This window comes from Thermobia domestica, chromosome 1 (genome assembly GCF_964235325.1).
Source record: "Thermobia domestica chromosome 1, izTheDome1.hap1.1, whole genome shotgun sequence".
NCBI classification, from domain to species: domain Eukaryota; kingdom Metazoa; phylum Arthropoda; class Insecta; order Zygentoma; family Lepismatidae; genus Thermobia; species Thermobia domestica.
The window spans coordinates 100,927,408-100,954,525 of NC_137454.1; the positions used below are offsets into that span (position 1 = coordinate 100,927,408).

A 27,118-nucleotide genomic window follows, 5' to 3' on the forward strand; every position below is an offset into this window, starting at 1 on the left:
CTATGAACTTATTGAAAAATTTTCATAGGATGTCCCGGTTTTTCGTATAAATTATTAAGTGTCCTGTTTTTCTAGTCCGAAAATCTGAAAAATTTAACCATGGAAAAAGCTCCAGTGCTTAACATGGTTATCTTTTGTAGCTTACAAATGGTATTTTAGATAATCTTCATAATATGTATATTGGATCATGATTTCTTTGTTTTCCGGGCACGGTGGCTCATTGATAGAGTGCTTACCTCTGGTGTGTGAGATCCTTGGTTCGACCTCCGTCCAAGTAAGTTTGTGGTGGACAACATTGTGTACGTGGGTTTTCTTATGGTACTCCCGTTCTCTCCCACTTTCTCATTCCACCAATTGTTCCATCACCATTCCACTTGCTTTAATCATCGTCTCCCTTAACCTAAAAGGGCATAATCGTGGGATGTTAAACTGAAATATTTAATTTAATTTAATTTTTTCTTCGTTTCACTTCAGGCCGAGGTAGAGTGGCCTCACTAAGGTTTTTGAACCACTCCACTTTCTCGTTATATCAACAATACAATAACAAGACGCAGGCGTGCACCCAGAAACTTTTGTTGGGAGGGGTCCAAAGTTTTTTTGATGGGGATGTGGATCCAATACATCTATGGATCCAATACATATTATTGTACACTTGATAAATTATTTGTTAAGAACTGTCACCTATATTCTCAGAAAAAAATATGGAACTAGATTGTCTTTTATAAGGAAAGAAAGAATACAAATGAAGTATATTTTTTAAAAAATCTACATCAATGATTTCTTCGTTAAACACGTAGACCCATTAGTTTTATTTAAAAAGTGCAGGAATGTTAGTCGAGTTATAGTTTTTTGGGAGGAGGAGTCCGGACCCTTTGAGCCCCTGCGTGTGTGCGCCCCTGATAAGACCTCATTGGATTATAAGCAAATATTAATGCATACAAAATATAAGAAATAAATCTCGAAACCACGCATGACATCATGAGTATATAAGCGTCCTCAGAAACTTGTAGGTAGTGGAGTAGGCATACAGATGACTGACATAAGTTGTTCAACTGGTATAGTAGTGGAATTGACACATAATTGTTTGTTATTCACTATATGCACAGTAATGAGGTTATGAGTCATTTGTAAAGATCAGCGGCGTATGATCACAAAGGGCTATTAACGATTCAATACTTTTTTAAAATTACTTTATGAGCATATTTTCTAACTACTTAATGTGTTAATCACGTTTGGAAATATGTTTCGGCAAACTTTAAGATCACATCAAGTTTTCTTCTCCCCTCTACTTAGCTTCGATTCCAAAAAAAAGAAATGTTTATATTCAGGACACACATTTTCTTCCAAATGATTTCTTGGAATATTGTTATGCGTTTACTATTGTTGTGTTGAAACATCGCCATATGTTGTGCAATTATTAATTTTGTAGTTGCGCCGCTATCTCTTCTCTTGTCAATGAAGTATTTGGGAAATTACCAGAAAATAGTAAACTTTATTGCAACGAATGAGAGCCAAAACTCGTCCATAAATATTGTAATAACTCTGATGCATTTTCATGTAGAAAACAGCAGTCATAGTCTTAGTGTTGTCTAAAGGTATAACTTGTAAGGGAATCCACCTTCACTCATCATCATCATCATAGGTATTCTGCCATTATTGACAGGTCACTTGCCGCAACTGAGAAGCTTCCATGCTCCCACGGTCTTCCGCTAACCTCTTCGTGTTCATGTGCGATTTCTTTGTTTTCATATCGTCCATTAATTGTGGTCTTCTTCGCCTCCCTCTCTTTCCTGTCACCGTACCATCTACCATATCTCTCATGATACAGTTCCTTCTTAGCCAATGTCCCAAGTACTTTCTCTTCCTCTACTTAATAATGTCTAAAACTACTCTTTTCTCCTCACAATTTCTAACACCCTCTCATTCGTTTTCCATTCGACCCAGCTAATTCTCTCCGTTCTTCTCCACATTTCAATAGCTTCAAGTTGTTCATCATTTTTGCGTAATGTCCATGTTTATGCCCCATATAGTACAATGCTCCACACGAAAATTTTATGAGTTTTTTCAACTCTTTATTCAAGGTCCTACAAAACAGATTTTTTTTTTTTTAAACTAAAGGCTTCTTTCGCCATTCTGTATCCTTGCTTTTATTTTATGTTCGCACTTCATATCATCACTAATAATACTGACGGAAAGATTTCTTGAACTTGATCGTTTGCAGTACTTTACTACATTTTTATTGTACCAATACAACGTTGGAAATCTGCGCTGGAAATCTGTTCTTGTAGCTCATTATTTTATATGGGCAATTATTATTTTTGTTGTGTTTTCTTTGAAGCTAACTGATGGACTTTACTTATGCCTTCAGATCAACGTACTTAAACGTCCCTTTATTTGTGAAAAAACGTCCCTTACTTGAAATTTATCTAATTTACTTTAATTTTAAATTTATATAGTGTATAACGTAAATTTGTTTTGAGGAAACAAGAAATATTTAACTAGACTTGGGAAGTAATTGAATAAAATCACTAATTAAGTTCCAGTTCAAGTTCCATTAAGCCTCATGGAGTTCCAGTTCATTTCAAAGGAAACAGAAAAGTAATTTTCCATTTAAATGAATGATGAGGGTCGGGGAAGAGAAGCACATGTACTCAACACCATCAAAGTGTTCAGAGCATTTTCACCTCACAATCTTGTGTGGCTATGATTTTGATCCTTGTTTGTTATTTTTGTTCTCTTTTTGAACAAACGTTGATGAGCAATACCGGTACATCATATCATGGTAGGTATTCTACCATCAGTGGTAGATTGAGTTGCCAAAGAGACGAGAAATAAGGTTTTCTTGTCTCGTCTCGTCTCAGAAAGAACTAAGGCTAATGCCACTATTGAAAATAATTACCGATTATGCCAATGGTAAAACTACCGATCGAAGCCTAGCGGTTAGTTGGCGTAACTCTCACAAGGTATTAGTTTTATAATAATAAATTAGTTTGTTTTGCTCAGCCATTAGTTCATTTTTAATTATACTAAAATAGTTTTTGAGATCTAAGGCTTGTGTAAACTATTGTTGTCCACGAAACTCGCGAAATTTCTCGTCTCGTCTCGAAAACGAGATGAAAATAGTCTGTTTTCTTGTCTTGTCTCGAATTTAAAAATCTACTTTTCGTCTTAACTCTTGTCTAGAGACAGGCAACTCACTTACTGGCAGATCACTTAGCACATGTTTCCATGCACCACCTCCTCAGCTAACCTCTTTGTCTTCACGTAACATTGTCCCATTTTAATTAGGGATGGCCAGAACCGGTTCCTGGTGGAACCGGTTTTCGGGTCTGAACGGATCCGGTTCTAGGAGATCCGGTTCCGGAACCAGTTTTTCGGATCCAGGTCTGGAACCGGTTCTTCGGATCCAGGTCTAGAACCGGTTCTTCGGATCCAGGTCTGGAACCGGTTCTGAAAACAGAACCGGTTACGCTGGAACCAAAACTTTGTGAACATCCCTACGCTAAACCCGAGCTGATGGCAAGCTGTAAACAGTATGCTAGATGAAATGGTGGAAGCGACAGGCAGGCGCCCAGGCGGCGGCAGCTTGTCTCATTTGGCTAAATAAACTGAGTAACTGGCAAACTCATTGGTTAAACAGGCAAACTGGCCAACTCATTTGGCTAAACACCCACTGGTGGACCAAAATTTTTTTCTGGGGGCAAAAGCGGGTCTGGGCGGGGAAGGCACAAGCGCATGGTCCTCTTTACATTATTTTTGAAGGTGAACTTTATGCCTCCTTTACGGGTCTTTGGGGCTTTCGGATCCAGGTCTGGAACCGGTTCCTAAGATCCGGTTCTGGAACCGGGTTTTCGGATCCAGGTCCAGAACCGGTTCTGAAAACCGGATCTTCGAGAACCGGTTCCTCGCGGAACCGGTTCCGGCGGAACCGGAACTTTGTGGCCATCCCTAATTTTAATACTGTCAATTAGTTGTACTCTCTTGTTCACCGTCATTTTCTTCCGCCGTACATGGCATATCTCAGGGGGAACTGTTGTTTTATAGCCAATATCCGAACAATATTCTTCTCCTCTTTTTAAACACATTTAACATGCACAGTAATCATGTGGCTTTTATTTGGGTGACATGTGGTCAGGACATCACTTTTCATAATCATTATTACTGGTCTTCTAAATTAGATTTCGGTATCTCTTGATTCAGATAAGTCCCTGACTTATTAGTCAAGCAATGGCCTACGCAAGAGAGAGGTTTCAGGGTTTAAATCTTACTTGAGCAAGGTATTATGGAAAAATATTTACCATATACATAAATGCAAATATATATAAAGATGTAAAGGGTATATATAAAGGATATGAATTTAGTGATTCTACTGTTGGATATTCTTCTATACATATCGGTGCTTCAAAATCTTGTTTGATATGCAATATAGTCACTAACTTAAAAGGTACTCAACAGCAGTCTCAGTACACAAATCTTTATTTATTTATTTATATGAAATTTTTAATGTATTTCACTTACCTTCGTTTGTCCAGAATTGAGAATCACTAGGTACAATGAATCAAGAAATATAGTCCACAGGAAACGAGAAGTTTAAGTACCAGTTATAAAATTAGAATAATTGTATTTAATTTCTCATGCAAAAAAAAAAAAAAAAAAAGTGCTTCTATAACCCTTTGGGGACTTTTGGTGCAGATCTGTACCATGGCGTCGACCTTCGGAATTTGCTTATAAATTTCTAGTAAAGCTTTTTACACCGGGTTTTCTGCATTCATTCAAGCAGGGAAGCATCAAAGAATATGTTTCATAGGCATTTTGCAGTCATGTGTGTGATGTCTCGGGGCAGTAACGTCACAAACATGGACGAAGGAAAAAAAAAAAAAGAAAACTAAATTTTAGAGCTTTTATTTTTAAAAAATCCTGACATATCACTATTAATCCTAGGATCATGGTCCGTACCTCGTTGTGTTTGTAATGAAGGAATGTTTTCAACTATACCACTCAAATTTCCCTATTATGTACCAGAAGCGGGGATATCCCGCCCAAAATGGGAAAAGGTGATTGTTATTTTTTCGGGAATTCCTCCCCTCAGGGAAATGATAGGGACATGAAAGTGGTACCGTTCATAACCTAGCATCATTCAGAACAAAACGAGATATGAACAATGATCTAGGATAAATAGAGATTCTTTTTTTTTAATATTTTTCCCCCTATTACACATTTTTGGGCAATGTGCTTAGTAAAGTAGCTACAGTGTCATCCATATTTGTTGTAGGATCATGGTTCGTAATGTTTTATCGTTCGTAATGATGCAACGTTTCCAACGGTATCACTACCGTTGTGCTGTCATGTACCCGAGGGGCTAAATTTTCGAAAAAAAAAGAAGTTTTAAAAATTTGAATTTCCCGCTACTGCTTTATGTATTTTGGCACATGATAGGAACATGCAAGTGATACGATTGGAAACGCTGCTTCATTACGAACAAAATTAGGTACAAACCATAATCCTAGAATAAATAGTCTTGGTGCTAGAGCTGATTTACTAAATTTCCCTTCCCATTTTAGGTAATAATTACTAATGTATTATTATTCAATAAGCTCTAGCGTCAAAAATACTCATTGTAGGATCATGGTTCGTACCTCATTTTGTTTGTAATGAAGCAACGTTTTAAACTGTATCATTCATGTGGTGCTAGCATGTACCTGGGGTACAAATTCTCGAAAAAGTTATTCTTTCCTGACCAAAAATCTCTTTTTCTCAATTTGAGCGAGATTTTTCCATTTCTGGTACATAAGAGGAGAATTTGAGTGGTACAGTTGGACCATTGCTTCATTACGAACACAATGAGATACGAACTATGATCCTACGATAAAGAATCTTGACACTAGAGCTTATTAAATAACAATAGATTAGTAGTTAAGAGGAAAGATGGGTCGGGAAAAAATAGTAAATGAATTTTAGCACCAAGAGTATTTAATCCAGGATCATGGTTCCTACCTCGTTTTGTTCGGAATGAAGTAAAGTTTTTTTTATTACTCGTATGTCCGTGTCGTGTACGGGAGGGGAGAAATTCGTGGGAAAGGTAAACTTTTTTTTTTAATCCTTTTTCCCACTTTGAGCGGAAATTTTATTTCCTTAGTTACATATTAGAGAAATTTGACAGATACAGTTGGAAACACTGCTTCATTTCGAACAAAACGATGTATGAATCATGATCCTACGATAAATAGTCTCGACGCAATAGCTACTTGACTGAAAGTCTAAACTTTACTTTAGAAAATGGAAGTCTCAAAAGGGTTAACCATCTTACATGATGCGTTGTTCAAAACTTAACTCCAAGTAAGTTTATGAAGGAAATTTAACCCCTTCATACCACTTTGTTCTGCAAAGCTTTGGACTGCCAATGGCACGGCTGATTTAGTAGATAATATATTGGAAGCACGAATTCTGTTGTTATGTATTTGTTGAAAGTTAGTCTGATTAATTATTATATAATATACAGTAGATTGTTATATGTTGAATTTTTACGTGATAATAGATTCTAATGGATTGTAATCTATCTATTAAAATGCCACAATAGCAATTAAAAGCGCCCGAGCTCCAACGTATAACTATGGCTTTCAAATCTTTCATTTACGGTTATGTGTGATTTCACGTTTAACAGAGACAAACATTTTAGTACGAGTACTTTAAATAAACCAGTTAACTAGATCTTTTTCATAAAGTTTATGATATAAAATTGTTGTTCAAAGCCTTTGTATTTTAATAAGCCTTCTCTAAAATCAATGCACATAAATTGTGCTTCCATCTTCCGAGTTCCTTTAAACTATATGTTGTGGAAATTTATATGTTTGTGGCCAATCCTTTCGACAATGAGATCTCGGAAACTACAGGATCTAGAAAGATGACGTTTTCACTGATCGATTGGAAATTTTGCGTAGATTGTCCAGTTCAACTTGAATATTTTAAAAACATGGCCGTTATTTCTTTATTACATTTTTTAGGGTACGCATGGAAGCGTTGAATTTAAAAAAACAAACAAAAAAGCACTATATCCTACGCGTTATACATTCCAACACCACGTTGTTGTATATAGGGATTGCATATGTCTCAGGCGTTTATTCATGGCCAAATCATAATGAAAAAGGAACGATAACCATTTCTCCAGTTTAACCAGTAAGATGAATCTTTATTTTTGGAGAGATAACCCAATGAACACCACATATAACTGCGATTATAATGAATTGCCTATGTAATGTATTTGCTTATTACATACTGCATGGAAGAAGAAAGAAAACACTGATCATGCATGAATTAGAAACTCAAATCTTGCAAACGGTGCGAAAAAATATTGAGGTCCCCTTTATGATACGCTTTGCTGATTTTTTTTTTAAATCAAGACCTTTTTCACTTATGTCTGTAAAGGAACATGTACAGATGTGAGGAATGAGAAGGCTATTTATGCTCATATGAGAATGATACGCTGTGTAGAGAGCGCAGGTTCAGCTAGTCTATATATTAAAATGCTGGGTTTATATGTTTATCTCCAATCCTTTCGACAATGAGATCTCGAAAATCACAACTGCTAGAAACATGCCGTTTTCACTGATCGATTCCAAATTTTGTGTAGATTGTCCAGTTATAGTGGGATATTTAAAAAAAACGTGGCAGTTATTTCTTTATTACATTTTTAGTGGTACACTGGACATGTTGAATGTTTTTTCTTTTTTTAAAAAAAAAATCATCATATAATGTGAGTCATACATTCCAACAGAACATAGTTGTATATAGGGGTTGTATATCTCTCAGGAGTTTATTTCATGGCCAAATGATTATGAAAAAAGAAAGGATAACCATTTCTCCAGGCTAAGATGAATCTTTATTGTTTGGAGTGTTTTGCCCAATGCACACCATATATCACTGGCATTACTGACATCACTGACATCAATTGTGTGTGTAATGTATTTGGTTATTACATTCTATATGCAAGAAGAAAGAAAACACTAATCACACATCAATTAGAAACTCTAGCCGCGGAAGTAGGTTCAAATCTTGCAAACGGTGCGAGATATTGAAAAAATAATTTAAAAAATATCCCCTTTATGGTACCCGTTGCGTTAAGACGTCTTACCAATTTTTATCAAGACGTCTTTTACTTGTGTCCTTAAAGGGACATGTACAGATGTTCTGAGGAATGACAAGGAGATTCATGCTCATATATGATTGATGCGCTGTGTAGAGAGCGCAGGTTCAGCTAGTATCCAATGAATAAGGAAAAAATTGACAGAAATTCCCAACAATAGAGTTTGTATTTTCCAATTTAACCACTTTTTGCCCAACAAATTGAAATATGTAAATAAAGTAATCAATCAAATAAAGCGTTTACATACTAAATAAAATTATAGTAATTATGTTGTAAAAAAAGAAAGAAAAGTTAGTATCTTCCAACGTTTTCTCAATTGCTAGTTGTGTGCATTATTATACGCGTTATTAAATCTTTTGTTATACATTTTGATATATTTTGTTAAATTTATGTACTGTTGCATTTTATATAGATTTATAAGTATTTTACTATGTAAGACAAAAATTAATAACCGTTTAGATAGGCCAAGATTAATAACCTTTGGTGCATATTTTAATATTTATATGGAAAGTATGTCTGATAATTTTCAAGAACTAGACAATAGTATTTATTACCCTGCAAGTAGCTATACGAAATTTAACTTCAGTAGATTACGTACGAGGACGGGGTGAAAAGTTTTCGGCCTCACCCAGAGATAGCACTCCAATCAGCAAGATTTTATTGTTCTTGACTGGGGGCGCTTTTCAGTTGTTCGTACAACAAGTGTCAAGTTCTCTCAAGTAGTTTGTGTGCAGGCATTGTTGCAGTTAGACGTCTTGCGTGTTAGTTGTGAAAATGGATAAATTTGAATATCGTGCAGTAATCAAATTTTTCGTTTTGGATGGATTAACCCCTATGGAAATTCATCCGTAGTTGACAAAAGCTTACGGGGCTCTGGTCCTTCCATGTCAACCGTTAAAAAGTGGGCAGCTGAATTTAAACGTGGTCGCACATCCCTCGAAGATGACCCACGTTAAGGAAGGCCGGAAACCGCTACCACACCGGAAGTGCATGATATCGTGTTGGACGACAGGCAAGTCAAGGTGGTGAGTGAGACAGCTGAGAGTGTGGGGATATTGGAGGAATGGGTGCGAAACATCTTGCACAAAGAATTAGGGATGCGAAAGCTCTGCGCAAGATGGGTGCCGCATTTGCTGACTGCCGACCAAAAGCAAATGCGAAAACGATTTTCGCAGCAGTCCTTGGACCGATTCAAAAGGGGTCCGACCGATTTTGTGCGGCGATTTGTGACGATGGATGGGACATGGGTTCACCACTACACGCCCGAAATGAAACAGTTGTCCAAGCAGTGGGGGTGGAAGCCGGTGGTGCAGCGGCGAAGAAAGTGAAAACGACCGTGTCAGCCTGAAAGGTCATGGCCAGTGTGTTTTTGGATGCGAAAGGGATCCCGTTAATTGATTATCTTGCAAAAGGGAGAACAATTACAGGCGAATATTACTCCAACTCTCTTGGCCAACTGAGGGAGAACAATTACAGGCGAATATTACTCTAACTTTCTTGGCCAGCTGGGTGTCAAAATTCGCGAGAAGAGGCCTGGCTTGAAGAAGAAGAAAATCATCTTTCACCAGGACAACGCACATGTGCATAAGGGTGCGTTGGCGATGGGAAAACTGAGGGATTTGGAGTACGATTTGCTCGACAATCCCCCATATTCTCCTGATTTGGAACCATCGGATTTCTATTTGTTCCCAAACTTGAAGAAATGTCTTTCTGGGAAGGGCTACACATCGAATGAAGTTGAGAGAGTCGCGAATGACTATTTTCACAACCTTCCAGACTCTCACTTCCGGGAAGGAATACTGATGTTGGAAAAACGCTGGACCAAGTGTATTAAAGTTAAGGGAGATTATGTCAAAAATAAAATCATTTTTGAACTGAAATTCGCAGTCTTTCATTGTCAGGTCGAGAACTTTTCACCCCGCCCTCGTTGCTTTCTCCTACTAATCTGTTATTTTAAAAGAAGGAAGTTTGTATGATAATACGTAGATTAGAAACTTATCCGCTGACAAGATTGATGGTTACTATTCATTGCCAACTTGATTTGCTAACAAGGTTCAAACTGCACATCATTTAATTTTAAAAAAAAAGAAGAAGAAGAAGAAATCCTCATAAAGCCACTAAAAACTGTTGTCACCATGTAATAAATTGCACTTTTTCAGTTTGACCTTGAGTACGTAGATTGGGTACAATATTTATGTCTGGCTACTGACATTCCGAGATATTATCTTGGATATTAGCCAACGATTATAAAGTATAAAACTTCTAAGGTACGAATGATAACATTATGGCCTTGTTTCTGATCAATTTCTGCATGTCCTTACCTAATCATTACATGATCATTCACAGCTATATAGCTTGTAGAATAAACCACAGAATGAGTTGAAATGTATATATATAGTATGGATTATAATTAATGGATGTAATCTTATCTAAGAAGATAAGCTATGAATACACTTTCCAAACTATATAAAAAATGTTTCTGAGTAAGATTCGGCATTCGGTATTATGGAGAACATAAATTAAAATAGCGATAAATGCAGAGTTTTTTTTATACAAGTGTTTTGTCTCCTTATGCACATCAAGGTCATAACCGACAGAAGCTACTATTAACGTAGGTGCAGAACCACGACCGGGTCTTCACTGATTCTGGTTCAGTTGGTTGACTGGTGTACAGCAGGCTCGTAGCCAGCTTGCAAATTTACGGGAAGGGGGGGGGGGTAAATGAAAATTAGGGTGGGCAAGTTTTAGGATGGTTTCTCTATCACACACACACACATATTATATATACATGAGATACCGTTATGACGACTCACTTATCTGCTTTCGATTTCCAGCCATTTAGAAAATCGGCATTCATTTTCGCGCTTATAAATGGCTGGAAACGGAAAGGCTACTAGGTGACTCGTAATAACGGTACTTCATGCAAAATAATATTGACTAGCGCGCTCTTGTTACACATTTCGATTATCTTTTATCTATTTGAAGATATCACATAATTACTGTAAAATTAGTGTTTTTTTTGTTTTTTTTTTTTTAATTTCGCAGTGATGAAGCCTCTTAAAGAATAATCCGAGAAGGAAATATTCATTCACACGTACCGATATGATCGTAGCACAAGCAGATTTGACGCACTGACGTGATTCCTCTGATACACTTTGCACTTTGAGTAAGTTCTTAAGAGATTTTAAATGTCAAGAGAGAGAGAGAGAGAAAAGGAAAATAATGGATTATTTATTTGATCATTTGATAAGTACTTTGATTAAATAGGTATCTGTCTATTCTATTACACTTAGATAAACCCGTTCTCCGGACAGCGGTATATTGTACAAATATACGGAATCCTCTTGCTTACTACAGAAGTCAGTATGGAGCATACGTTATCCATATGTTACATACGCACTGCCCTTAGATGTTACATCATGCCGTTGCAGGATGTCTGACATCTAACAGTTTTGCGTATATCACATGCATATACTTACGTTACATTCCTCAGCTATATGTTATATACGTCCATTTGTATGTGAGATCCTGACCGCCTATATTGTTTCATACGAAAAGTACGTATAGATGGAACACTTATACGGAAACATGTCTTTTCAGTGATACGTCTGGTGTACGTTAAGTCCAAAAATTACAGGAATTACGCATTCGCAGTGCGTCACCCTTTTAAAGTACGTCATCTCCATTTTTTTTCCCTCAGTGTATGTTATTGATATATTTGTTCAATCTTTTATTCTATGTTTCCGAAACATTACTGGCTTCCGAGTTGCGAATCGCTTAAAGCCCCACTTTAAGACAATGTTCTTCTACCTGCTGATTCGTTACTTTAATGGTGTCTACTATTAAGTGTGCCATCTTTGTAATTTATAGCCAGTTGATTTATGTGAGGGATATCTTTGTCTTTTCTTTGAAATGCACATGGTTTGATTTTTACTGATTTCTTATTCAAAATTGTTTTAATTGTCCCTTACTTCATGAAAATTAGATTTTGTGATCACATTTAGTATAAGCGAAGCAAAATCATTTTGCAAAAAGTAAGGATTATTTAACCACATTCAAAAAGGAAACTAATAATCTCAAATCATGAAAATTCCGGTTAATTGCAAAAAAAAAAAAAAAAAAAAAAATCCTATTTAAATCAATGGACTAAATACCAAAAGATTTACTGCGTTAAAATTTAAAAAATAAATAAATAAATAAAATTGCTAATGAGCTTTGCATACCATACTTGCTTGTGCATACTTGCTGCGCTTTGATTTTTTTTTTAACCTTTATACACAAATTTTCTTGTGGGCATTACGGTAACTGAATTTATATATAAATATTTACTTAACAACAACTAGAAACATTGGTAGAATTATATATATATATTGGTGAAATGAGAATGTAGGAGAAAACAAGTGCAACCTGAGCAAAACCCACGGACACAATATTGTCCAGCACAAGCTCACATGGCACGGAATCGAACCGGAGACATCTTAGAACAGAGGTGAGTATTCTACTACTGAGGTACCGTAGTAAAATTCTCATCTCTGTTGGAACGGGTCTCTGGGTCGATTCCGTGCCATGTGAGCCTGTGCTGGACAATATTGTGTCCATGGGTTTTGCTCAGGTTGCACTTGTTTTCTCCTACATTCCCATTTCAACAATTCTTCCATCATCATTTACTTTTATTAAACATTTGTCTCCTTTTATTTACAGGACATACATATGGGACATAGAACTGAGATTTCGTCTTCCTTCCTGCAAGTGCATACAATAAAACATTTTTTGCCTATTAGAATAGTTATTATTGTAAGTTTTGTTCAGTGTCAAAAAAGAGAGTGTAATATCTAACATGAAAAAGTTGTTTTCCTGTTTTCGTTTTTTATTATCCTATCACAAAAAAAGCTGGTAATTAATTATGTCATCCAGATCCGTTTCAAGATAACGCCAAACCCGGCTGCCGCCAGAAATTCTCGCTCTTTAGGGAGCCCCGTTCTGTTATTGCTTCTATTCAATGAAGAAATCAAACAAAGCTTTAGTGCTCGACATGGACCTGTTAAAATATTAAATAGCCTTAATGTTACTTGATTTAAAATATTTTAAGGACTTACAATTACGTTAAAACCGTTAATTTAGTTTTTGTCATTTTACTAACGTTACAAAATATCTAATTAAATTAAACAAACATTGCTATTGAACCTTATGGTATTTCGTTTCTAAATTTTTGAGTTTCTAATTCTTGTGCAGTTAGCATTCGACGAGGAAATAACATAAAATTACGTTAAAAAGTTTAATTTAGTTCCCTCGATTGTCATTCAAAGTTTGGTTACAAAATAAAATCCGGTTAAGAAAATGCTATTGAACTTCCTTTCATTTCGTATCTTAATTTGTGAATAAATTACTCCTATCGAATTAACAGTAAGGTAATTTGGTGCATTGATTAACAAAACTTACCACTATATAACAAACATATATTTTTCGAATGTCCTACTATGGAGAACACCATGAGAAGTTTAAGTTTTCTTTCAATGATGACTACTAACGCCTGGGGTGAACGTTCATTTTCTAAAATGAAATTACTAACAGAATGAAAGAGAAACATGACATAATCACAGTTAAACCACTTTAGTTTAATAAGTATTGGACATGAGATATTTTAAAATTCATTTGTATTAACTTTGGTGAACTACCTAATACATGATTGGAGTAGATTTTAGTTTAGTGGCTCTTTTAGCAGCGAGGCTATATTAACCTGCAACTTAACGCCGGATTCGAAGCACATAGCTTCTAACGGGAATCGAACCCGGTTCTCTCAAGACAAAAGAGCACATAATCACGGTGGAAATCCTAATGCAAGATTTTGTCACATGAAACCATAGAAGAATCACTTTATAATGTCAGTTTTGGTAGGGTAATTTTGTGGTTAGGAAGAAGAAATGAATTTTTGTATTATTATTATTATTATTATTATTATTATTATTATTATTATTATTATTATTATTATTATTATTATTATTATTATTGTTATTATTATTTGAATATCGCCTTCCTATCTAGCAACATAATTACTTGAGACTTCAAAATCGGTGAGGGTACTATTGCTATTATTATCAAACATTATATGAAATATGATAAGTCCTCGCTTTTCTCTCTCTCCCACAGAGGACTCATAATAGATTGCTCATATAGTAAACCTAATAATAGGTCTAATGTAGAATTTACTTACTTATTTCTGTCAGGATGTCCCAAATATGCATTATAAAAATATGGTCATCTTACTTATAATTTTGGGAGTAAAGTAGAGGTTTCCTTTCTACGCAAAATCCTGGACTCCTTATTAATATCGGCAGAATTTTGACAGTTGAATTTTCTCCCAGAACACATATTCAAAATTTGTGAATGCTTACTTTTTTTCTTTTTCTTTTTTCCTCCTTTTTTTTTTTTTTTTTTTTTTTTTTTTTTACTTTTGCTTTGAATACGATATATTAAATTTATGAATTCTTGAGGTGAAGTTGAGAATTTGCAGATGATCATAAAAGCTCTACTTTTCTTTTCCAATAAACAATTTGTTCGTCTGGAGGGAAAAGAAATCGTGACGGAAACCATATGAATTAATAATATACGCACGTGCAGTTAAGTAATTTTGGATCGAGATAAAAGAAAAGAAACAGATGCGGTCGAAATACAATTTTCAAAATGCACACACTCTGTCTGTGGCCTTGGATGTTATTTTTAACACAAGAAAACAAGAAGTTCAATAGTGATTTCGTTTGCACTGCAAATTGGCTAGAAATCTCGTTTATACAAAGCCACTTACTCTTAAGATCGTTTTTGACAAGCAAGCATTATTTAGTCGTTTGTTGGTTTTATCGAGATTCTCCCTTTCCACCCCCATTCCTATTCCACCAATTCTTTCATAATCATTCATTTTCACCAATCACTCGTCTCCTCTAGGCTAAAGGGTATAATCATGGCATATAAACTAGTAATTTCGTTTTTTTTCTTTTTTTCGTTCATACAGGAAAAAAAAGCCTGAATGAATATAATTCCGGAATGTCGTATTTGAAAGAATATAAATCTGGAATTGAATATTGTAGAAATTGGCTCTCTTTCCATCTTTAAGAGTGAAGAACTTCTTGTGACAGTTCTTCTTTAGTAGACTCCAAAAATGACGTCAATCTTAGGAGGTGCTGGGAGTACCACCTTTAGTTCGTCTTGCCCATTGTCGTATTATTAATAGTTTGTCACTCAAAAACGTTGAAAAAAGTATTCCCTTGCTTTTAATGAGGAGATTGTATACTGAATTTTACTATCTCCATCATAAGTGAATTGTGCATTTTCTGAATAAACAAACAGAAATTTGAATATTATGGAATTTGCTCCGCTTTTTTCTTTAAGAGAAAAAAACTTTCGAATGTTCTGAAACACGTATCCCCTTATTTTTAAATTAAGACTTTACATATCGAATTTTACATCTCCAAGTTAAGCGAATACTTGAATTGGACATTTTTGTGCGGGGAGGGAGGGCAGGGAGTTAAAACTTGGAAACTTGAGTACTTTAGTTATTTCTCCATCCGCCCATTACCCCTTTAGGAACTAAAGTTTTGAAAACGTTGAAAACTCGAGGGAGCAGTGTTGTTTGTGAGAGTAAAAAACAACACTTTTGTCCGCCTTAGGTTACTTATTAATTTTTTTTTTCTTTTTTGATCTCCTGCTTTCTGACAAAGGAAGTATTAGGTCCAATAGTAGCACGGCCTGGGCGTCGCTGAGAGTTACTTTTTCTCAATCACATAGGTTAGTGGTTCCCAATTATTTCAGAGTTGTTGACTTCCCTTTTATTCATATATCAAGTTACGGACTCAAATTTCTAAATTTTGGTAAGTTCCCTCATGGCTAATGGTTAGCGTATGCGCCTTTGTAGTAGGGGAACCGGGTTCGATTCCCGGCGGGAGCTCATATGGTTCGGATCCCACGTTAAACTGTAGGCTCATGTCTCATATAGCCTCGCTGCTGAAAGGGATACTAAACTTAAAATCACATTACTTTTAAATTTTTGTCTCTGCGTACAAGTATTAGTGAAAATGAAATGCAATCTTTCAGTTTAACGTCACACAGTTATGCCCTTACGCTACGAGAAATTATGATTAAAGTAAGTGAATGATGGTGGGAAAAATGGTGGAATGAGAAAGTAGGAGGAAACGGGAGCACACCGAGAAAACCCACGGACACGATGTTGTCCACCACCAACTTACTTGGACGAAAATCGAACCAGGGACCCCACGCACCAGAAGGTAAGCGCTCTACCACTGAATTAGTTACATATTAGACCGATAGACATATGCTTATACCGACTTGGCGAAAATGCAGACATTCTTATCCAGGTGCAGTTTGGTTTGTCTTTTATCGAGAGATGGTTAACATCACGACATTCTTTGGCCTTTCTTCAGTACCAGCTTACAAAATGATGGTTTGGAAAGTTGAGTGTATTATAAATTAAGAGATATTAATAATGCTACGGATCCCCTAAATTTGTTCCACAGATTGTCTAGGGTTTGTGGACTACCAAATGGGAAAGACTGGTATAGATAAAGATTAATAATAAAAAGCTTCCTAAAAATAATATAATATTAAAATACTTTTGTAAAAATGAAATGAGACACTTAGTATCAATGCCGACAAGAATAACATGAACAGTTAACGCATTTTAACGCATTATATTCTTCACTTTCCTTGTTGGTAGTTAATTACGAGATATTTTTCCATCCTGCCTATTCGCTTGATGTCAATTGTTACGTGAACGCACATGATTGAATGCAGGCCACTGGGCCATTAGGAAAAATCCTTGGACGAGAGGCCCACGTGTGCTCTCACTCTCTCTACGTATATTGTATAGTAACTAAATACCTCCTTACCCGCCTTCCATACCTTTCCATGTTAAGGCTGAGTAGACACAGACACGGATTTTAAAATGGAAACTTGGCGACCTTCGTTATTTTTTAACGCACGCACATGTTTACTGAATAATGACAACTTCCGATTCCCACGACAATGCGTTTGATGTATGGGAGAACATAATTTGAACCTGAATAACTATCCTAACAAAATATGCAAAACTTATCGAACAATATAGTTGCGTTCTTTTCGCCGTGAGAAAAGTGCTAATCAAAATTAAAGGGTTACGCCTTTTATGTGGGAAGTATAATCAAAGGCATTATTGTATGGATACCATACGAGCTGAAACAAATTTAGGTTTAAGTGGCACCCTAGGCAGAGGAATTTTTCCGCCTTTTCCTTTAGCTTTAACTTAATAACGAATTTGCAATAATAATAATAATAATAATAATAATAATAATAATAATAATAATAATAATAATAATAATAATAATAATAATAATAATAATAATAATATTTTACTGAGAATCGTACCCTTACGTTCAAAACAATAATAATAACAACAAAAATAGCTTATTTCCCTTACAACTCATAAAAGGCTATAGCCGACGAAACGACTTTTAACACAAAGTGAGGAAATTTTAAAAAAATAATCCTTCAGAGCGCAAGGTGCGAAGAGAGGTGAATTCGAACTTTCTATTGTTACGCGATCGCCCCCCTTCCCCAGAAAAGGAAGTTTTTTATTTTATACTAGCAGCGTTCACCCCGCTTCGCTGCGGTCACCCCGGAACGCAATAAACGTTGTTACTTAGATAATTTTTACTTTTTCGCTTTCAAGTGATATGATAAAAACCATAGAAGATTGCAGTAAATGTTAACATTATATCGCCTGTCATTTATGTTAACCCGCCCCGCTTCGCTGCGGTCACCCCGGAACGCAATAAACTTTGTTACTTAGATAATTTTTACTTTTTCGCTTTCAAATTGCAGTAAATGTTAACATTATAGCGCCTGTCATTTATGTTAACCCGCCGAGTGACACGGTCATGCGGGTTGCATATAAATACGTTTATTTTTATACCTATGATGAACTAACAAAGGATTTGTACGTTATGGACACTTGAATGGTCAATTATCTCAAGACACTGGTAATTAAAAATTAAAGTGATATGATAAAAACCATCTAGGGTCCAAATCCTAATAATCCCCCAAAAATAAAAGAAATTGGTTCAGCCGTATTAGCGTGATGAGGGAACAAAGGATTTGTACGTTCTCTTTTATAATATAGATATAAATAAAACTCATCCCAGAGTTTGGAGCTCTTAAAAGTAGCTCCAAGCAGCAGTATTACAACCCACCGCCCCCCCCCCCAGAAGTCGGTCCTGGATCCGCCCCTGGTTGATTTCCATTGTTTGCGGCATTGATAACAAACAGCCTTTGTTGATCATTTTTTCTTTGGCACAAAATATATATTTTTCTTTATTGTACACATACACAAGGTTCCAGGATAAAAAACATTAAGCATTATGCTTTATGCTTTATTTCTGTAAATTATGCTTTATTATGCTTGTAAGATTAGCAAATTTGGATATGTGAAGTGGTCAAAATCACAGATATAATACCAACCATAAGTGGAAAATTCCATTACGCTTTTACTGATTTTTATGCTTTATGGTTGCCCTGAGATTAAATAGTGACGGTTAAGACAATTTGTGTCACTGATAGGAGTATGTTATAAATTACAGTAATCTAAGCCCCAATCTATTATTTATATGAGTAAATAATAATGTGGGAGCAGTAAATCATACAAATGCGTAGCTACAAGATGGTATTGAAACATTTCGAAAGATATTTGTACCAGATATTCAGTTAACTTACGTCAAAAAAGTTGGAGAGGAGAGCACGGTGGCTCATTGGTTGAGCGCTCACCTCTGGTACGAGAGGTCCCTGGTTGAATTCCATGCTATATGAGTTTGTGATGGATTCCCCGTTTCCTTCCGTGATTCATCCGTTTCTTCCCACATTTTCATTCCACTAATTATTCGATTATAGTGCACTTCCATTAGTTTGTAATGTATAATGTGTAATCTTTTGGTTTATAATGTATAATCATTCGACACCTAATTAAAAACTTCGGTTAGGGGGAAGCAAACTGGACCCCATGTTTTTTCGCTTGACTCTTGTACTATATGACGAGACAAACACGTTGGTACCAAAATTACCGAAATTGCAAAGGGGGAACATGGGTAATTTGGATAATTTTGTAGTCTTATATGTAAAATGAAGGGGAGGGAGAAAACTGAGCCCCATCTTTTTCCGTTTGATTCTTGTAGTATGTGACGAGGCAAACAAGCTGGTACCAAAATCACCGAAATTGCACCGTAGGAATATGGGTAATTTAGGTAATTTTGTAGTCTTACATGTAAAATGAAGGAGAGGGAGCAAACTGGGCCCAAGTGGGTAGCGAAAAAAGATGGGGCCCAGTTTGCTTCCCTCTAACCAAAACTTCTTTTTTGAAAAAAAAATTCGAATAGTCTTATTCAACAAATCTAGCCACTGACATCTGTTTTGAGTCATATTCTTCCAATCGCATGCAGCCCCCACTGGTCTAGTAGGTAGCTCATATGAAGGGTAAGGGAAAAAAACAAGGAATGTCACAAAACTGCATTTTCTAGATAACGGCGTTTTAATATTGAAAACCGCGTACAAAGAATAGGATTATGAAATCTTTTGCCGCTTTTTACATGAACATTTCTACATCTACGCATGCATGCCATAGATAGTCAAATAGTGCCAAGAGTCACCAACAGATAGGACAAAGGACCCGAAAAAGCACATACTTGGACATTTCTTGTTTTTTCCCTGTACCCTTCATATGTCTTTTGTAAACGAGATCCGGGTTCGATTCCTGGAGGGACAGCATTGAACTCACTACAGTGGTCGAGATCCTACTTTAAACCTTTCAAGATGCACGTGGCATATGAACATAGCCGCTGCAGGCAAAGGACTTAAGTAAAATTCAATCAATTAATAATCTAATCATATATAAGAAATTTTAATATTTCGGCTTGAAAATCGATCTCAATTAAATAAAGAACATTCATGTTTGATCTCGTAATTCCGTCTATGAATACAAATAATGTTACCCAGGGGGACGAGCGAGGAACAAGACAATTTTTGTCTCCTTTTTGCTACTAGACGAGAAATTTCAGGAGTTTCTTGGCAACTCTAGTTCACCTAAATCTCAGAGCTCAAACGTTGTTTTAATATTATATGATTCATAGTATAAAAACTGATAACGTGATTGCACGAACACAATAAGAGCATTTATCAACGTTTAAAACGCAAGTCATTACATAATATACTCCAATAATAAACATAGGGGGTCGCGGTGGTTCAGTGATAGAGCGTTCACCTCTGGTGCATGGAGTTCCTGGGTCGATCCCAGCTCGCGCCAAGAAAACTCTGTGATGGACAAACATCGTGTTCCTCTGTTTTCACAGAGTTCTCCTGTTTCCTCCAAATTTCTTCATTCCACCATTTCATTCATCTCTCATCATCACCGTCTCCTTCAACCTATCCGGTATAACTGCGGAACGTCAAACTTAAAGATTTCATTTCATTTCGATAATAGACATGGTTTAAATGCTATTGTATTAAAAATGAAATGGAATATTTCAGTTTTACGTCCCACGATTATGTCGGCTAGACTAAAGGAGACTGTAATGATGAGAAATGAATGAAATGGTGGGGAAAAAATTGGAAGGAAACTTGAGGATCGCGAGAAAACCCACGCACAAGGTTCACTTCATGCGAGCTGGTATCAAACTAGAGACCCCATGCACCAGATATGAACGCTCTACCACTGAGCCACCGCGGCCCGTTATTGTATTACATCCTTCGTGAACCTCTCGTGACGCGGAAGGATTCTAATCACTTCAAGATGAAATTAAGAAAAAAAAAAATCTGGACATACATTTTGTACATATATTTACAAAACGAGATGAGAATATTTCGAGACAAGACGAGAAAAGCTTTTCCGAAAATCGAGATGAAACTTCTCCAAAGTTTACGAAACGAAGCGAGAAAACCTAATTTCTCGTCTCGTCTCATCTTGTGCGTGATACTAAAAAGGCAGGGTACCTATGTGTAACACACCGATTGTGATAAGATTGCAACAGCAACAGTAATATCAGTACCACACATGAGTATGAAAATACGCGTACAACATAACAGTAATAGTAACAATTTTGTTTATGTGTTACTACTGCCTACACACATTTTCGTTTCCAACATCCATCTCATCGTTATTCTCATTACGCGATATATTCAACCCACCGCGCAGTGCTGTCTCGCTGGCTGTCTATATGAACGGCGTTTGAATCTTTCCAGCGTGTTATCCCATCTTCGGACTTTGAGATAAATCTGTCTCTTTCGTATACGGGCAACACATGCACCCAAAGCAAAAACACGTATTTTCTGTTTTCGTTTCTTCTTCCTTCCTGTTCCTTATCACCCTTTTCGCTCATTTCCGTAACACATTGTGACAATGTTGTACATGTGATTGGTCCATTTTCGGATGTTCTGCTCTCTTCTCATGAGTGCGTTCTACCTCATTGAATTGCGTCGACTATGGACAGTATTTCATACGTTTAACCTCTGCCGATATCTCTTCTCGTTCTCGCTATATTCCACATAATCTTATTTTGACCCCATTTTTTGGCCCCTATTTGACCATTTCAATGCGCTTGTTGGTCGATATAAAAAAATACGTGTCGCTTCTTTTTCAATGTTCTTTATGTTTGTGCAATCTTATCACAATCGGCGTGTTACACCTGGGTACCCTGCCTTGTAAGCACACACACAAAAAAAGACTTTTCAAAGAGAATTGGATGAAGCAAGATTTATTGAACAAGATTGTACATCTATTGGATTGGGGAATATAATCTCGAAGGCATTTTTTTTCTACTTTAGTTATTCATTTTACAAATCTATAGATAAGTACAAATCAACAGCGACAACAAAGAACTCTTCATGACTAAATAGATTGCCGTTGACGCGTTTGATATGCAGATTCGGGTTTGATTCCCGATAGTGGCTTTATGCAATTCGATTCCACATTAAACTGTAAGCCCACATCTCATAAAGCCTAGGTACTGAAGATAGACACAAGATCCCAACAACAAATAATTAGAAAAACAATAGCAATAATAACAATAACAATAACAATAACAATAATAATAATAATAATAATAATAATAATAATAATAATAATAATAATAATAATAATAATAATAATAATAATACGGTATTTCATTCGTGGAACATACAGGAAATTTTTGGGTATATCCCAGTAAGGATCATCGGATTCGAATCCAGGACGTCTCTATTATTATGCAATAATGTCAATCACTTGTCTACGTCATCATTTTGTTTAATAGTTCTGAGATTCTATGCAGGCCCGTATCCAGGGGGTCTAGGGGCCGGCCCAACTAAAGTTTTACTGTTCCCTAAAATTTTCACGGTAGGCTTGCAAATGAACTATAATATGATGATTAACTATATGTTTGGATCGGGCCCCCCCAAACTTCTACCCCCCCTACATTTTTGAGCTGGCTATTGGCCTGATTCTATGTGATTAGGTCCTCAAATAGGATTTACCGGAATCCTGAAAGTTTCTTGAGTACCGTTGAGGAAGTCTTAAACCGAACTAGATATTTAATTATGTTCAATCTGTTATTTTCAGCTAATTATAATCTTTGAAATAATAATAATACATATTCTGTGCACAGCTAAGTGGGTAATCAGTGCAAAATTCTATGAGTTCAAATCCTTCTCAGGTCTAATTATAGTTCCATGCTCAAAATGCCCAGGACTGTCATCGAAAAAACTCAAGCTCGTAAAGTATCCTATCCTGTACTAATTTAATGCAATCAGATTGTTACTTTCCGCCTCTCTAAGTTCCTACGTTATATTATAATTTACATTCCTCCTGACTTGGCCAACAGAGACGTTACTCCTAAAGGCCTAGGCACAAGCGCACAAATTTACCATTCTTCTCCCAAATTTACCATCTTTCTCCTAATTCTATCTTTTACCTTTTCAAATGTACCTTTCTTCCCCAAATTTACCTTTATTCCCGACGGGAGCTCATGTGGTTCGGATTCCACGTTAATCAGTAGGTCCCATCTCATATAGGGCTAGCCTCGTTGATGAAAGGGACGTTAAACTCAAAATCAACTAAACTCAACCAAATTTACCTTTCTTCCATCACATTTATCATTCTGTCCTAAATTTACCTTTCTTCCCCGAATCATTCTGCCCCCAAATTTACCTTTCTTCCCTCAATTTGCCTTTCTTCTTGTTCGAATAATTTCTGCTGTCAATATTCGAACATTAGCTATTTAAATATCTCCTTGAACAATTATTCGTTTACTTGAACATCTATTTGAACAACTATTCGTTTATTAGAATTTCATTTCGAACAATATTCTTCAAATAACAAATATGTTCGAGGATTTGAATAACAAATATGGGAAGAATAAATTTGTTGGAAGCACTTGAGTGTATAGTTGTTCGAATTGAAGATATATTATTCTTAATCTTTATGCTTTCTGATGATATTTCAATAACAGTCTAAATTTGCTTCAGGTTATTTTAATACTAAGACAACACGAAATTTTGCATTTGATTGTACCAGCTCTGTAGCCAGCCCATAAATATAGGGGGGCCCGGCTGAAGTTAGGGGGGCCAGATCCAACCATATTATAGTCCATCACCATATTATGGTTTATTTGCCAGCCTACCATGAAAATTTTAGGGGGCAGCCAAAATTTAGGGGGCCGGCCCCCTAGACCCCCCGTGAATACGGGCCTGGATTGTACACATTGTAATGTTTCACCTACCAATATTATTTTTATTATTATTATCGAAGCCTAATCTAACATTATTTGTCATGACTTATTATGTTACATTATTGTTAACCTAAATCTCTTAGAAGTAACCAGAGGCATCATTTGGGGAAGGGCGAGGAGGCAATTGTCTCCCTCGGTTTGAGAAACACATATTTCTTAATCATATACTCAAAGTGAATTTGAAAAGGTAAGGGGACGCTTGACGTCAATTCCATTCTCCGTGTCTCTCTTTGCCCATTGTAATTTTTTTTAGAAAGTGTGGAGGTGCCAGAGATATTTTTGGAAGTGGAGGAACGGCATCCACCCGCGTTTCCCCTCACCTTTATTTCTGCATTTACTAAAAAAAATATATGGAAGTCTTATGTTCGTGGACAAACTTGCTCCCCATCCTCACTCTGGCAAAACCTGATATGACACTACTGCTAGTAACAAAGCTCCTTCGTGGATATTTGGTGAAATTAGGCACCTGAGGTCCCGTTGACCCCGATTCAATTCTTAGTTGGAGCTCTTGTGGTTCCGAACCTACGTTAAACTATATGTCTATGTCTTATACAGGTTGGTAACGGAAAAGGGACGCTAATCTCGAAATCATCCAACGATAATAATAATAATAATAATAATAATAATAATAATAATAATAATAATAATAATAATAATAATAATAATAATAATAATAATAATAATAATAATAAAAGTCCAGAACCAATTCGCAACGAACATGAAGGCTGTATGTTTTAAAAAATAATAATAACGTTCTATAATAATTCGAGAACTTTTCATCTACCGTACCTGAACCTGCTCTAATTGCCTCACAGCACTGGATATTACAGGAAATTTTGTGCTGCAAAGAATCAAACACGAGACCACTAGAAGAAATCCCAGAGAGCTAAGTATCCGGACATACTTTATGAAGAAAATTTTAAAAAACTGTATTGTAAAATTTATATAATTAAGCATAAACATTCGTAAGTCAAATAAGAAAAGTCATAAATAACTTACCTTGCAGTGATCGGAAATGCACTTTTATTAGAACCAGGTGCCTCGAAGCACGTGTACCCGCGGTACAAACGTTAACACACAGCAGAAAAAACACTACTACAACAGACTTGGAACTATGCAGACATTCATAAATAGGTTTACATCTCTGCTAAGTTGAATACTATTGGCTAACACTAGCGACGTGCCCCTCGCAAGCAGCGAATAGGAAGAAAGAAAAAAAGAAGAAAATGATAAAAAAAACTGTAGTCATAACATCGTTAACAAAAAGTTGCAATATATATATATATATATGTGCGAAATATAAAATTTCCCCTGCTGCGCTTTGTAGACCATAAAAAAATGTAATAATGAAACACGCCTACCATCCATGTGATAGGTGTACAAGGTCATGACACCATTCGTTTACCATAAGAAGAATTACCGACAATGACGATAGCCACGAGAAGAACAAGAAGGAAAAAGATAAGTGACAATCACGCCCTCAGTTTTCTTTTTCTGAATTAGAAATGTAATCCTCGATTCCTGGAACATAAGATGAATCCGATTAAATTACGTGTCTTTTATGAATAGAGAAATACGATCGAAGAAAGCTCGTTTCTAAAAAATGTTAGCTTCTCACATGGGTAAGAGTCCTCAAAACACAAACAACAATGTTTATATTGTTACAACAGTTGCCAGATACACTTTTCCTTTCCTCTTTTTATAGGTGTCAAAAAAGGACCTGTTTAACAAGTTCATCTTACAGGAAAAGTTTTACAAGAAAAATATTATGTTTCCTTGTGTATGTATGTACCGTGTAGTATTCAGTTCGCATCAGACGAGGGTCAAATGTATGAACTTAAAACGATACACAACACTTCAAAGCTTAGCTTATGAGTCAGCTATTTTAAATCAGGATAACTTGTAACTGAATAATACTAGATTAAGAGAAGTAGAGAAAAAGTGAAAAACAGTTATTCAGCATGCTAAGATGAGAATTTTGCAATATATACGTTACTGTCTTCCGAAACCCAATGTGACATATGAAGTGTTAGAAAGAACATCGTACGTAAGTTATCTCTCTATAACTTATTGAACTGTTTTTTTCCAGTTTTTTTTTTTTTCAAAATTTGTTCAAATCTATTTAAATAATACAAATTAATTTTGATACCACAAGAGACATTTAATTATACTTGCAGCAGTGGCGGATCTAGAAGGTAAAAACTGGGGAGGCCAACCAGAATCAAAATTACGATACGAATTCATGAGTTTACAAAATTTAATGGGTCCTGCAGAAGTTTCCAACTTAACTTTCTCCTGATGGATGTTATGGCTAGAATGAACGGATGACATTGTGGACCTTAAGTAGCCTATAGTTTTATACAATGCATAACAGAAAAATTGCAGTTGAAGCTATAGGCCTATCTAATGTTTCAAAACTTTTGCAACAAAGAATAAAAAACAACGCTTACTATAAACTTTCAAAGATATATAAATAATATCTTCAATTATTTTTGTCACTCACAAAACTTGGGGGGGCTTGGCTCCCTCGGCCCTGGGCTAGGTCCGCCACTGACTTGAAGAAGAAATCGGTAAAATTACATTCATTAACATTTGAATTGATTGCAATAATAATAATAATAATAATAATAATAATAATAATAATAATAATAATAATAATAATAATAATAATAATTATTATTATTATTATTATTATTATTATTATTATTATTATTATTATTATTATTATTCCACATATAAAGATACTAAAGATATTAACACCGTTAAGAAGGTACTTATTTTATCATATATGAAGATGAATTGATAAAAACCCTGGAGCATAGGGCTGCCTATAGATTTTCTGTTAGGATTCCCAAACTTTTCCCGACTATAATGAAGAAAATTCGAAATAGATATTTTTTTTCACAATTCCCAGGAGTTGCCTCCTCCCTCCCTGAACGGTTACTAATTATTAGTAAATAGGCTTAGAAAGGCATGTTTCTTTGGTACTTTTTCGTTGTCTACGAAATACTGTAGATAAATAGATTTAACATGATATAGTGAACTTTAAAGAACTGAATAGCTACAATAGGCCTACTAAGCTATGCGGTGCTATTATTTATCAGTTAGCAGCTGTAGTCCAACGCTGAACCAGCCTTTGCCAACCATACGATAATTTGTCGTGGTCAGTGGCGGATCTAGAATGCAA

General features: G+C 35.8%; 1 protein-coding gene across 1 annotated transcript in view; it reads right to left on the reverse strand.

Moving 5' to 3' along the window:
- LOC145687695 (hemocyte protein-glutamine gamma-glutamyltransferase-like) overlaps nt 1-25,095 on the reverse strand; it is an 88,176-nt gene extending 63,081 nt beyond the window's left edge. Inside the window, exon 1 of the mRNA XM_081761155.1 lies at nt 24,931-25,095. The gene's annotated coding sequence lies outside the window, so the exon portion shown is untranslated. The remainder of the gene's footprint in view (nt 1-24,930) is intronic.
- Between the last annotated feature and the right edge of the window lie 2,023 nt (nt 25,096-27,118).